This window comes from Typopeltis vanoorti, chromosome 1, assembly GCF_054136105.1.
Source record: "Typopeltis vanoorti isolate ZY-2024b chromosome 1, IOZ_Tvanoo_1.0, whole genome shotgun sequence".
In the NCBI taxonomy this organism is placed as follows: domain Eukaryota; kingdom Metazoa; phylum Arthropoda; class Arachnida; order Uropygi; family Thelyphonidae; genus Typopeltis; species Typopeltis vanoorti.
In genome coordinates, this window is record NC_143549.1 from 108243334 (window position 1) to 108253684 (window position 10351).

The following is a 10351-nucleotide window of genomic DNA, read 5'->3' on the forward strand; positions in this document are numbered from 1 at the left end:
AGGAGAGGGAAGGAGATTGTTTGATTCAGGCAGGAAGATATGTCATGAATTTGTCTGCAAGAGTTGAAATATCCAAACTTCAGGCAATCTGGGAAAAGAAGAAATCATATTGAAAGTTCCTGGCAGTAAATTAACAGCTCTCCTTCCAAAAAAACCTAGAAAAATGTAAGCTCTTATGTTATAGCTTACTTGGCTCATTCATTATTGACAGTGATGAAGATGTCTTTTAGTTGGAAAGACTTGGGTTCAAATCCCATCTGGGATGAAAACGTTTATAAGGGTTTTTGCAATTTTAAAGGGAGTTTACCAGTCTCATATAAAGTTGGCAGGGTCCCCCACTCAGAAACTTGGTTTTTCAGCAAGTGCTGTCACAAATTTGATATGAAAATCAGCAATAAAGAGACAAAGTATGAAAATAGGCAGAAACTTGGAAAATATTAATGCATCCTGAATGAAGAACTTATAGAAAAGGTAAAATGTTTCAGGTGTTTTAAGCACAATTTTTAGTGAAGATGGCAAATTAAATATGGAAATAAACAATGGAGTAAGCAAAGTTATTATGGTGGAGAGCCACTCGAATTAGTTTATATGGAATAAGAGAGGAATTAATCAGAACATTAACAGTATACAAAACAGCGTTTAACTTTATGGATATAAGAGTTAGGTCAGAAATAAGAGACCACAGATGCAAAATCCTGAAAAAAATTAGGGCACAGAATAATATAGATCAATGGTAGAGTCATATTAAAAATGAAGATATTAAAAGGAACGTGACATGTTTTTGTATTCATGAATGTATGAGAAAGCTAATCTAATGTGGTATGGTCACTTAATCAGAAAGGAAGAGGAAAGGTTAGCGAAACAGTTATGTCATTTCAAGTTGGCAGAAAAATTACCCAGAGGAAAATCTAGGTCAAGTTGTTGTACTCCATGCTCTAGGAGATCAGAACATCCTGTATGCTCTTTAAAGATGCATAGCAGGAGTCAGATGATAAATTAATGTTATCCACTACTACAGCTTTTGTAGAAAAGTTTTGTAGCTTTGGGTGATCAGTAGAAATCTCTCCTAATGAATAATCCCTTTTGACTAAAAAAATGTTTCCTTAAATTGAGCTTAATATAAGCCATTAATTTTAAACTGTTCTCCAAATACATAATTCCTTCCAGGAATCATTTATCTTTAAAATTCTTTCTATAATTCAGTTTGCTTAAAGCTTTATAAACATCAGTTAATAAGACTGTGTCCCACAAAAGCTAATATTTTACTTATAAGATAAATTAAAGATGCCAAGAAATTATATTCTTGGTTTAATCCTTTATCCAAGTGTAAGCAAACAAAGTTTGTGCTTGAAGTATTTTCAGGACAGGGCAACTCGTATGTAGAGGCTAATGACTTCATATCACTTGCCTTAGTATCACATAATGCAAAGCACATATTCTTATGGACATGAATAATGCTATGTATTATGGGAAGGGTCACTACTCAGACTGGTTTCAACCTCTATTGAGGTCTCATCAGTGGGAGCCAGACCCAGAGCTGATACCATGGTTGAAGTATTGCAAAGGATTAAACCAAGAATATAATTTCTTGGCATCTTTAATTTATAATATAACCAAGTAAAAAAAACTTCCAACAATTTACTTATAAGAATTGTCATTAATATCAGTTGTAAATTTGGTTGTTCTATTCTGGACTCTAAAATGTATAATTTTTGAATGGGAACTCCAAAGTTTTATGTAATATTCTGAGTAAGGCCTAACTATAATTTTCTTTGCTGGTAGAGTTCCTGGTTCCTGAAGTTTAACAGGAGTAGACTAATCTTAAATATTTCACCCAGTTGAAAAACTTTGAACTTGTTACCTTATTTGTCATTTTCTCAAGCAAACTGAGATATCCTATTTAGATTTGCATGAAGCAGAGGTCTTTGCACATCATTGGTGACTGTTCCTTTCCTCCTTTAGTTTCATTTGCAAATGTCAATATTAAATTTTTAATTTCTTGATCAGTAACATTAATAAATCACTTGTGCTTTTGTTTAATGGAAAGAAGCATGTCTAGAGATTAACTAGCTGTTTATTAAGCCAATAGTTCACCATTGCTGCATTTCATCATGGTCATTTTAACATATTCAAAAGCATAAAGGAAGAATATGCCGGTACATGGAAGTAAGGCAAATAACAGACTGAGTGCTAGACACTAATCTCAGTTTTAATCAGCACTCTTTGCTGGCTTACTAAGATCTTGATTGTTGAGCTGATGATCTTATAATAGTCTCAGATTTTTGGAAGTGTGAAGCACCACATTTATTTAGAGCTGTGGTGGAAGATTCGTAGTCTCCCAGATGTCAGTATCTGTATAATAAAGATTTTTTTTTTTTTTAATGAATGTGATAATTTGGGATGGTCTGCAAGTCCTGAATAGCTGTAGTGTTATAGGTATTGGATTTTTTAAATTTTGTATTCAGATATTGTTGGCATTTATGTGATAATTTGGGATGGTCTGCAAGTGTCCTGAATAGCTATAGTGTTATAGGTATTGGATTTTTTAAATTTTGTATCCAGATATTGTTGGCATTTCTTCAAGTTTGGCCAAAGTCATTCAGTTTGGAGCAAGGGATCCTGTGGATTTCAAGATGATCTAAGCGATGTAAAAAGTCTTTTGAGAATTACTAATTTTGATAAAACTTGAAGGAGATTTGAACATTTTTTAATGATTTTTCTTTTTATATTTCTTTTGAGAGGAAGCCTGTTAGCTAAGTAAATGTCATGATATGTTGATTTTCAAATCCACATGGTCTAAACAAATTCTAGCTCTCTGTTAGTCAATGTGCTAATAATTAAACATTAATCAGTTTTTCAAGCTATTATCCTCTCCCCATATTGATGGTAAGAAAGATGGTGGATGTATCTGTCTGTATAAGTTTGTTTTCTGCTGATAGAAAAGGATATTGGGATAAACTGCTCATAATTATTTTCTCATCCATTCAATTCAAGAAAAGCTATATTATTTTAGTCACAACCACAAGATAGCTCTAGAATAAAATAAAATAGGAACTTTTTCTAAGCTTTGCTTTGACTGGTTCCTGAGTTAGTCGATGTCTGGCATGGGGAAGTGGATTTTTTTTCCTGGAAACTTGGGTTTTTCATCCTGTATACTCAAGAAAATCAGCCATAGAACCCATGCTATTTCAGACAAAAACATATCCTGTTAGGGTATGTTTTTGTTTGCATGTCTCTTCATCGATTGCTGCTTATGCTTATAATTAGGGATAGTCTGAGCCAGCTATCTCTATTTGGCTACTGGTGAGATTGAACTGCCCACTCAATTTCTAAAAGCTTGATAGGTTTAAAAGACCTCGCCTACTTCTTATGAGGGAATAAAAGGTGTTAGCTGATTATTTAGAAGATGCCTTTTATTGTCATTTACAACAATAACAGCAAAACAAGTTGATATATCCTTATATCCTGAGTGTCCTTAACTTGCTACCTCTCATACGAGAGCTATTGAATTAATCTTATTATATTTGACTCCTAAAATTCAATTGTAAAGTGCAACAATGACACCTACCCTAGCTTACAGGAGTAGTCTGAGCCAGCTATCTCTGATTGGCTACTGGTGAAATTGAACTGCCCACTCAATTTCCAAAAGCTTGATAGGTTTAAAAGGCCTTACCTACTTCCTATTAGAGAATAAAGAATTAGAAGATGCCTTTTATTGTCATTTACAACAATAACAGCAAAACAAGTTGATATATCCTGAGTGTCCTTAACTTGCTACCTCTCATACGAGAGCTATTGAATTAATCTTATTATATTTGACTCCTAAAATTCAATTGTAAAGTGCAACAATGACACCTACCCTAGCTTACAGGAATAGTCTGAGCCAGCTATCTCTGATTGGCTACTGGTGAAATTGAACTGCCCACTCAATTTCCAAAAGCTTGATAGGTTTAAAAGGCCTTACCTACTTCCTATTAGAGAATAAAAGGTGTTAGCTGATTATTTAGAAGATGCCTTTTATTGTCATTGACAACAATAACAGCAAAACAAGTTGTATATACTGAGTGTCCTTAACTTGCTACCTCTCACTCGAGAGCTATTGAATTAATCTTATTATATTTGACTCCTAAGATTCAGTTGTAAAGTGCAACAATGACACCTAACCCTAGCATACAGTGATTTCAAATTATAATTTGTATATTATATTATTTTGAACAAAAAGTAAAATTAGTTAAATATAATGAGAGAACTACACATTTTAGGTTTACTGCTAAGTTCAACTATCTTTTACTCTGCCATACCATTCCCACCATTGAGATCAGTGATGGGAATGGTATTGTTTATGTTGTACTGTATATGGCGCTTTCCAACTTAGGGCCATATCAACATATAAGTCCATCAGAACAGAATACTGTCGTAAGTTGAGGGAATGTCTTTATGTATACACATGCACAAACTTTGTTGAAATAAATATAGGAGCAGCACTATTTCAAAGAACATTTAATCAATCTCCTTAAATAACATAAATTTGTCACAAACATCATGATAGTTCTCAGAAAAACAGTGGAAATATTTACTGATAATCAAAAATTAAACTGGACAATTTTCAAAGCGTAAACAAATACATAATTTTATAATTATGTTAAGCATGTGCTTATTTGGTCATAGTTGATATATCACAGGAATTTGCTAGTCTGATTGGTGAAGTGGTTAGCATACTGCTCTCGAACCAGCAGGCTGTTGATTCAAATCCTACGAATGGGCGTGTAGGTTCATCACCTGCTGTGAGACCACTGCCCTGCTTACTGGAGGCCTGAAGTGGTTTAAAACATTCTGTGGTTGGTCTTCAGAGCAGGATTTCCAGACTATCTAAGAAACAAAAAAGATATAAAATTAATAAAGAAAAAAAATCCTATCCCACCCACAGTATCAATATACTATAGGTTTATAAAAAGCTTTTGTGAATGAGATGCATAAAAATTGTACAGTAGTTTTTTCCGTCAGTCTAATTTATGACCGTGTTTTTTTGACTCTGCCATACTGTTATAAATATATATATTTGACTCCTAAGATTCAATTGTAAAGTGCAACGATGACACCTACCCTAGCATACAGGGATAGTCCAACCAACTATCTTTGATTGGCTACTGGTGAAATTAAACTGGCCATCTGTTCAATTCTTTTCTGATTTATGGGATTCATTGACACTGGGGGAAATTGCAGACGTGAAACCTAACATGAAAGTGAGAATAATTATAATCTCGAAGAAGAAAGCACAGGGAAATCTGTCAACTTGGCAATTGATACCAGTTACTGAAGTTAAGAATTGGAAATTAATCAAGTATTTTGATCTGTTTTTATTAGATAACACAAATTCAGTTTTGTATCCAAGTTCCTTAGATATTTAATGAAATCTGTAAGAGTTACCACAAGACAGTTAACATCTGATGGTGTGATGACTGCTACTGATCACTAAACATGCATATTACATAATGAAATTTCTAGTAAATGATAATACTGATTCTAAATAACACAGTCCAACACAATTTTTGCTGACTTTTATGAGACTTGTTTTTTACTAATTTGGGTGCGCTGATTTCAAATATCGAACTCATTTTTCTCCATAACGTCAGGTTTTTTCTCTATGGCATTTTCTTTTTGATAGTTTTAAGGAGGCAGTACTATTTAGAGGATCAAAAAAATCGATTTTTTAATATTATTTTCTGAAAGTATGTACTTTTAAAAATCTGTTCCTAACTTTTTATCAAGAAATTCGAAAAATTTCCGAAGATATAGCCTATTATTCAAAGCGGTGCGCAGATCAGAATCGGAGCACTCACCACTCTTGCTTGTTAGTAAACGAATAAATGCGTAAGAACTTGCAACGGCACGTACTGGCGCTTTGAATGTGAGAGAGGCCCATAATTAGATACATAACTACTTAACAATATTCATTAAAAATTACAAGAATATGTATAAAAAAATAATTTTACTTACACATGAGTTTCAGGGAATAAATTTTTGTTTGTAGCAATTTCTGCTGTGTGTGTTCTGTTTTGGCAATCCCTTTGAATACTCCAACAGTAGTCGGCCATCATGTGAGAATCCCATCTTCCTTGGTACCGATCTTCCATAGTCTAAGTCTTGATGAAATCTTTCGCCTTGTTCATCGCTTACAGCACCTAAATTCTCGGGAAATCTATCAAGATGACTATAGGAAATGAAGCTTTATGCTCATGCTGCAACCTAGGCACTGGAAATTTTCAAGCATTGTTTCCACTAGATCTTTGTAATTGCACGCTTTTTTGTTTCCAAGAAAATTATTCGCAACCATCGTAAATGAAGTCCAGGTCTCTTTCTCAATTTCGTTCATAGAGTTGATGAAATTTGGGTCTCTCATTAAAGTTCTAATTTGCGGTCCATCAAATACTCCGGCTTTATTTTTTTCATAACTAAGTCGTGGAAATTTTTCACATATGTATTGGAAACAGTCACCTTGTAAATCTAAAGCTTTAACATACTGCTTCATAAGACCTAGTTTGATGTGAAGAGGTGGAAAAATGATTTTTTCTCTGTCGATTAAAGGTTGATTTATAACATTCTGTTCTCCAACATTTAAGGATATTCTAAGAGGCCAATGTTTCTGACTCCAGTGTTGGTTTCTTGCTCGACTATCCCAGAAGCATAAAAAACACGAAAACTTTGTATATCCTCTTTGAAAGCCAAGTAAAAAGTTCACCATTTTAAGATCCACACAGATGATCCAGTTATGGTCTGTATATCTTAATAACTTCAGAACCTTTTTAATGTACTCATATGTTTCCTTTAAGTGGACTGAATAGCCAATAGGAATTGAGCCATATACATTCCCATTGTGTAGTAAGACACACTTGAGACTTCTGCTTGAACTGTCGATAAATAAACGCCACTCATTTGGATGATATTGTACAACACTCATTTCAGTTAGTAAACCTGACACATTGTTACAGTAAACAAACCCACACTCGTGTTTAAAATATTGTACAGGATTACTTTCCCTGCTATGATAAAAAGTTATCTTCGTATCTTGCTCCAGTAAGTTTTTTTCATTTAATCTTGAAGCTAACAATTCCGATGATTCCTTTGATAGGCCCAAATCTCTTACTAAATCATCCAATTCCGCTTGAATAAAACGTTGCGGTCCAGAACTAGAAATTAAATTTTCATTGTCTAAATCAACATCCGGGTCTTGCTCCTCAAGAACATCTGGCATATCCCGATCATGCTCGTTCTCAAGCAAAGGAAGTCCTTTATAAATTGGCATGGCTATTTCATTGGAATGAGCAACTGGCCAAATTGCTGAGTCGAGATTTGGATACACAATTTTTTTCTTATTCTTATTATAACCAGAAGTCTGAACTAAACAAAAATGGCAATCATCTACGTGATTTTTCGGTTCACGCCAAATCATTGGAATGCCAAAAGCTAATTTTTGGCGTTTTCCCTTGCTCCACTGTCGTAAATTTTCTACACATGACTTACACACTTTACATGCTGGCAACACTTTCCCCTCTCAGACGCGGCGTCTGTTCTGCTGTAGCATTAGTTTTTTTGTTTGGCCTGTATGCTAACTGGTGACTGTTATTTAGTACAAAAGACTTGGCAAATACTTTAAACTGAATTGAAGAGACAGATTATCAATATTGGTTGTGAGGCACACATTATACACAATTTTCTCTAGTGTGCTGTCGGCTGTTTACCAATATTGATATTGAATGTTTTGCAGTGAAAGTACAAATACTTCAACATATATATACACATACACAGAGTTGAAGAACTGAAAAACTTTTGTGACTTTGTAGGAAACGCTAAATTGTTAGAGCGTGGAAATACCAGATTTTTGTCCTTGGGTCCATCAATTGACACAATTTTAAACATGTTTGATGGGCTTCGTTCTTATTTTCTTTCTCAAGAAAAATGCCCTGTTATGTTGCGAAAATTGTTTCAAGATCCCTGTTTGAAATTGTGGTTGTCATTTGCAAGATATCAAGTGTCCACGTTCTCAGTAGAAGTGGCGTTTGCACTCTACAGCGCTTGACCGCACGTAGAAAGGATTTGGTGGTTCAAATCTAGTCGCCGACTAGAGGAAATTTTTCTAAGCCTTTTTTCGACCGGTTTCCGAGTTAGTCGATCTCTGGCACGGGCTAGCGGGTTTTTTCTCCCTGAAACTCGGGTTTTTCGTCCCGTAAACTCAAGAAAATCGACCGTCGAACCCACACTATTTTCAGACATTAAAAATATTGTGTTAGGGACCACGAGATGGCGGCACTAGCTTGCCACCTTTTTCACTGCATACCGATGAATCAGTGATAGCCTTGGGCCAGCTATCTCTCTGATTGGCTACCAGTGGAGATTGAACTGCTCACTCAGTCACCAAAAGTTAGATAGGGTAAACGGCCCCGCCTACTCCGTATACGGGAACAAATAGGCGTTAGCTTTTTTTTTTTTTTTAATATTTCACCTACAGAAGTGGCCATGAACATTGAAAATCGTGTAAACAATTTAGAGTCCAGAAAATGTGAAGTGTTTGTAACTACTGATCTCATAAAACAAATGAAAATGTTAGTAAATTCAGGAGAAATTAATGAGGCTGTTTTTTAGGTAGTTGAGAATTTCTATGAAACCAGCTTACAATATGACAAGTGGAAGTGCTGTTTAGGAAACACTGAGAAGTTCAAGTGGGTGCTAGTAAGGAAGCACCCACTTGAACATCTGAATGGAAAGAAATCCAGGACAGCCTGAACGAGGAACTCATCACACCACAGAAACAGAAGAAACTCGTGTATTCGGTCAGTGAACTCTCAAAATCTGCAATTGTGAGGCAGTTGGATACATAGAATAAAGAAAACATTCCTGTATCTGATAGATGGGTACAGATTTTTTCTGAAATGAGCGAAAAACGCCTAGACTTTCAAGACTTTTGTAATATTGTAGTTTATTCTTTTTCTTCCAGGAAGTACAGCACCTGTTGAGAAAATATTTTCTGTTATGAACAGTATGTGATCAAGGAGAAATCTAGATTAAGTGTTGAGACAATGAGGGCTATGTTAGTTGTAAGAAAAAATTGTGTCATGGAGTGTGAAGTTTCATGATAAGGTGGCGTAAGACCGAAATTTTCTGCATAAGATCACTTCATTGGGGAAATATTCATGGTGAAATCATGAAATATAGTTCCCCCCTCTACGAATAATATTAAGCTCAATATATTTATGTAATAAAGCTTTTTTTTTATCGTCTTACTTTTTTGTGAATACAGAATATTACACAACCCCCGTCCTGTTTTTGTCTCAAGAAAATATGGTCAGCCTACTCTAATGGCTGATTATAATCAAACCTATCGGTGACTTTTCGAAGTAATTTTTTTTTCGCCGAATCCTTCCCACATCTTAATTAGTCTCCCTAACATATTTGGTGACATTTTGGTTAAGATCGAGCTACATAAGGCTCTGAATAGGGGAAGTTTAATTATGGCCACCCTGTACTTTGTGTATAAGTGCGCGCGCGCACACACACAGCCTCTTATCAACTTGGCTGATATATATATCGACAAAGGTAAATTATTTTATAAACAAAAAATTCTTATACAAACCTGTCAACTCTTATTATGGCCTGTGTAGCTCAGTGGAAGTGGCGTTTGGCCGCTCGAAGTTTGACTTAAGCTCAAGTCTAGTCGCTGACTGGAGAAACTTTTTCTAAGCCTTTCTTCGACTGGTTCCCCGAGTTAGTCGATCTCTGGCACGGGCAAGTGGGTTTTTCCTCTTGGAAACTCGGGTTTTTCATCCCGTAAACTCAAGAAAATCGACTATAGTACCCACATTATTTCAAATAGTGACATATTTTGTTAGAGTTAGGTAACGAGAGATGGCAGCACTTGTTTGCCAGCCTCTTTATCGGTGGCAGCTATAATTAGTGATAGACATGGGCCAGCTATCTCTGTTTGGCTACCGGTGGAGATTGAACTGCCCACTCAGTCTCCATAAGCTAGATAGGGTATAAAGACCTCGCCTACTCCCTATAAGGGAATAAAAGGCGTTAGCTGATTTATTTTATTTATTTTCAAGTTTTATTCTGAAATCAGGAATAAAATTTGCATATTTCGAACTAACATAAGGAATTTGAAAATTATTTGCTGCCCAAGTGAGCTACAGATTTTAACAATGGGGTTAATAGCAGAGAAAGCTAGGAGAAAAAACAAAAACATATAAACTTGCTTTGTTGATTTTCAGAAAGCATTTGACAGTATTGACCAGAAAGTAACATTAGCAGTTCTGGAATCCTATGGAATTGATAAAAAAAAACTAATAGCTATATT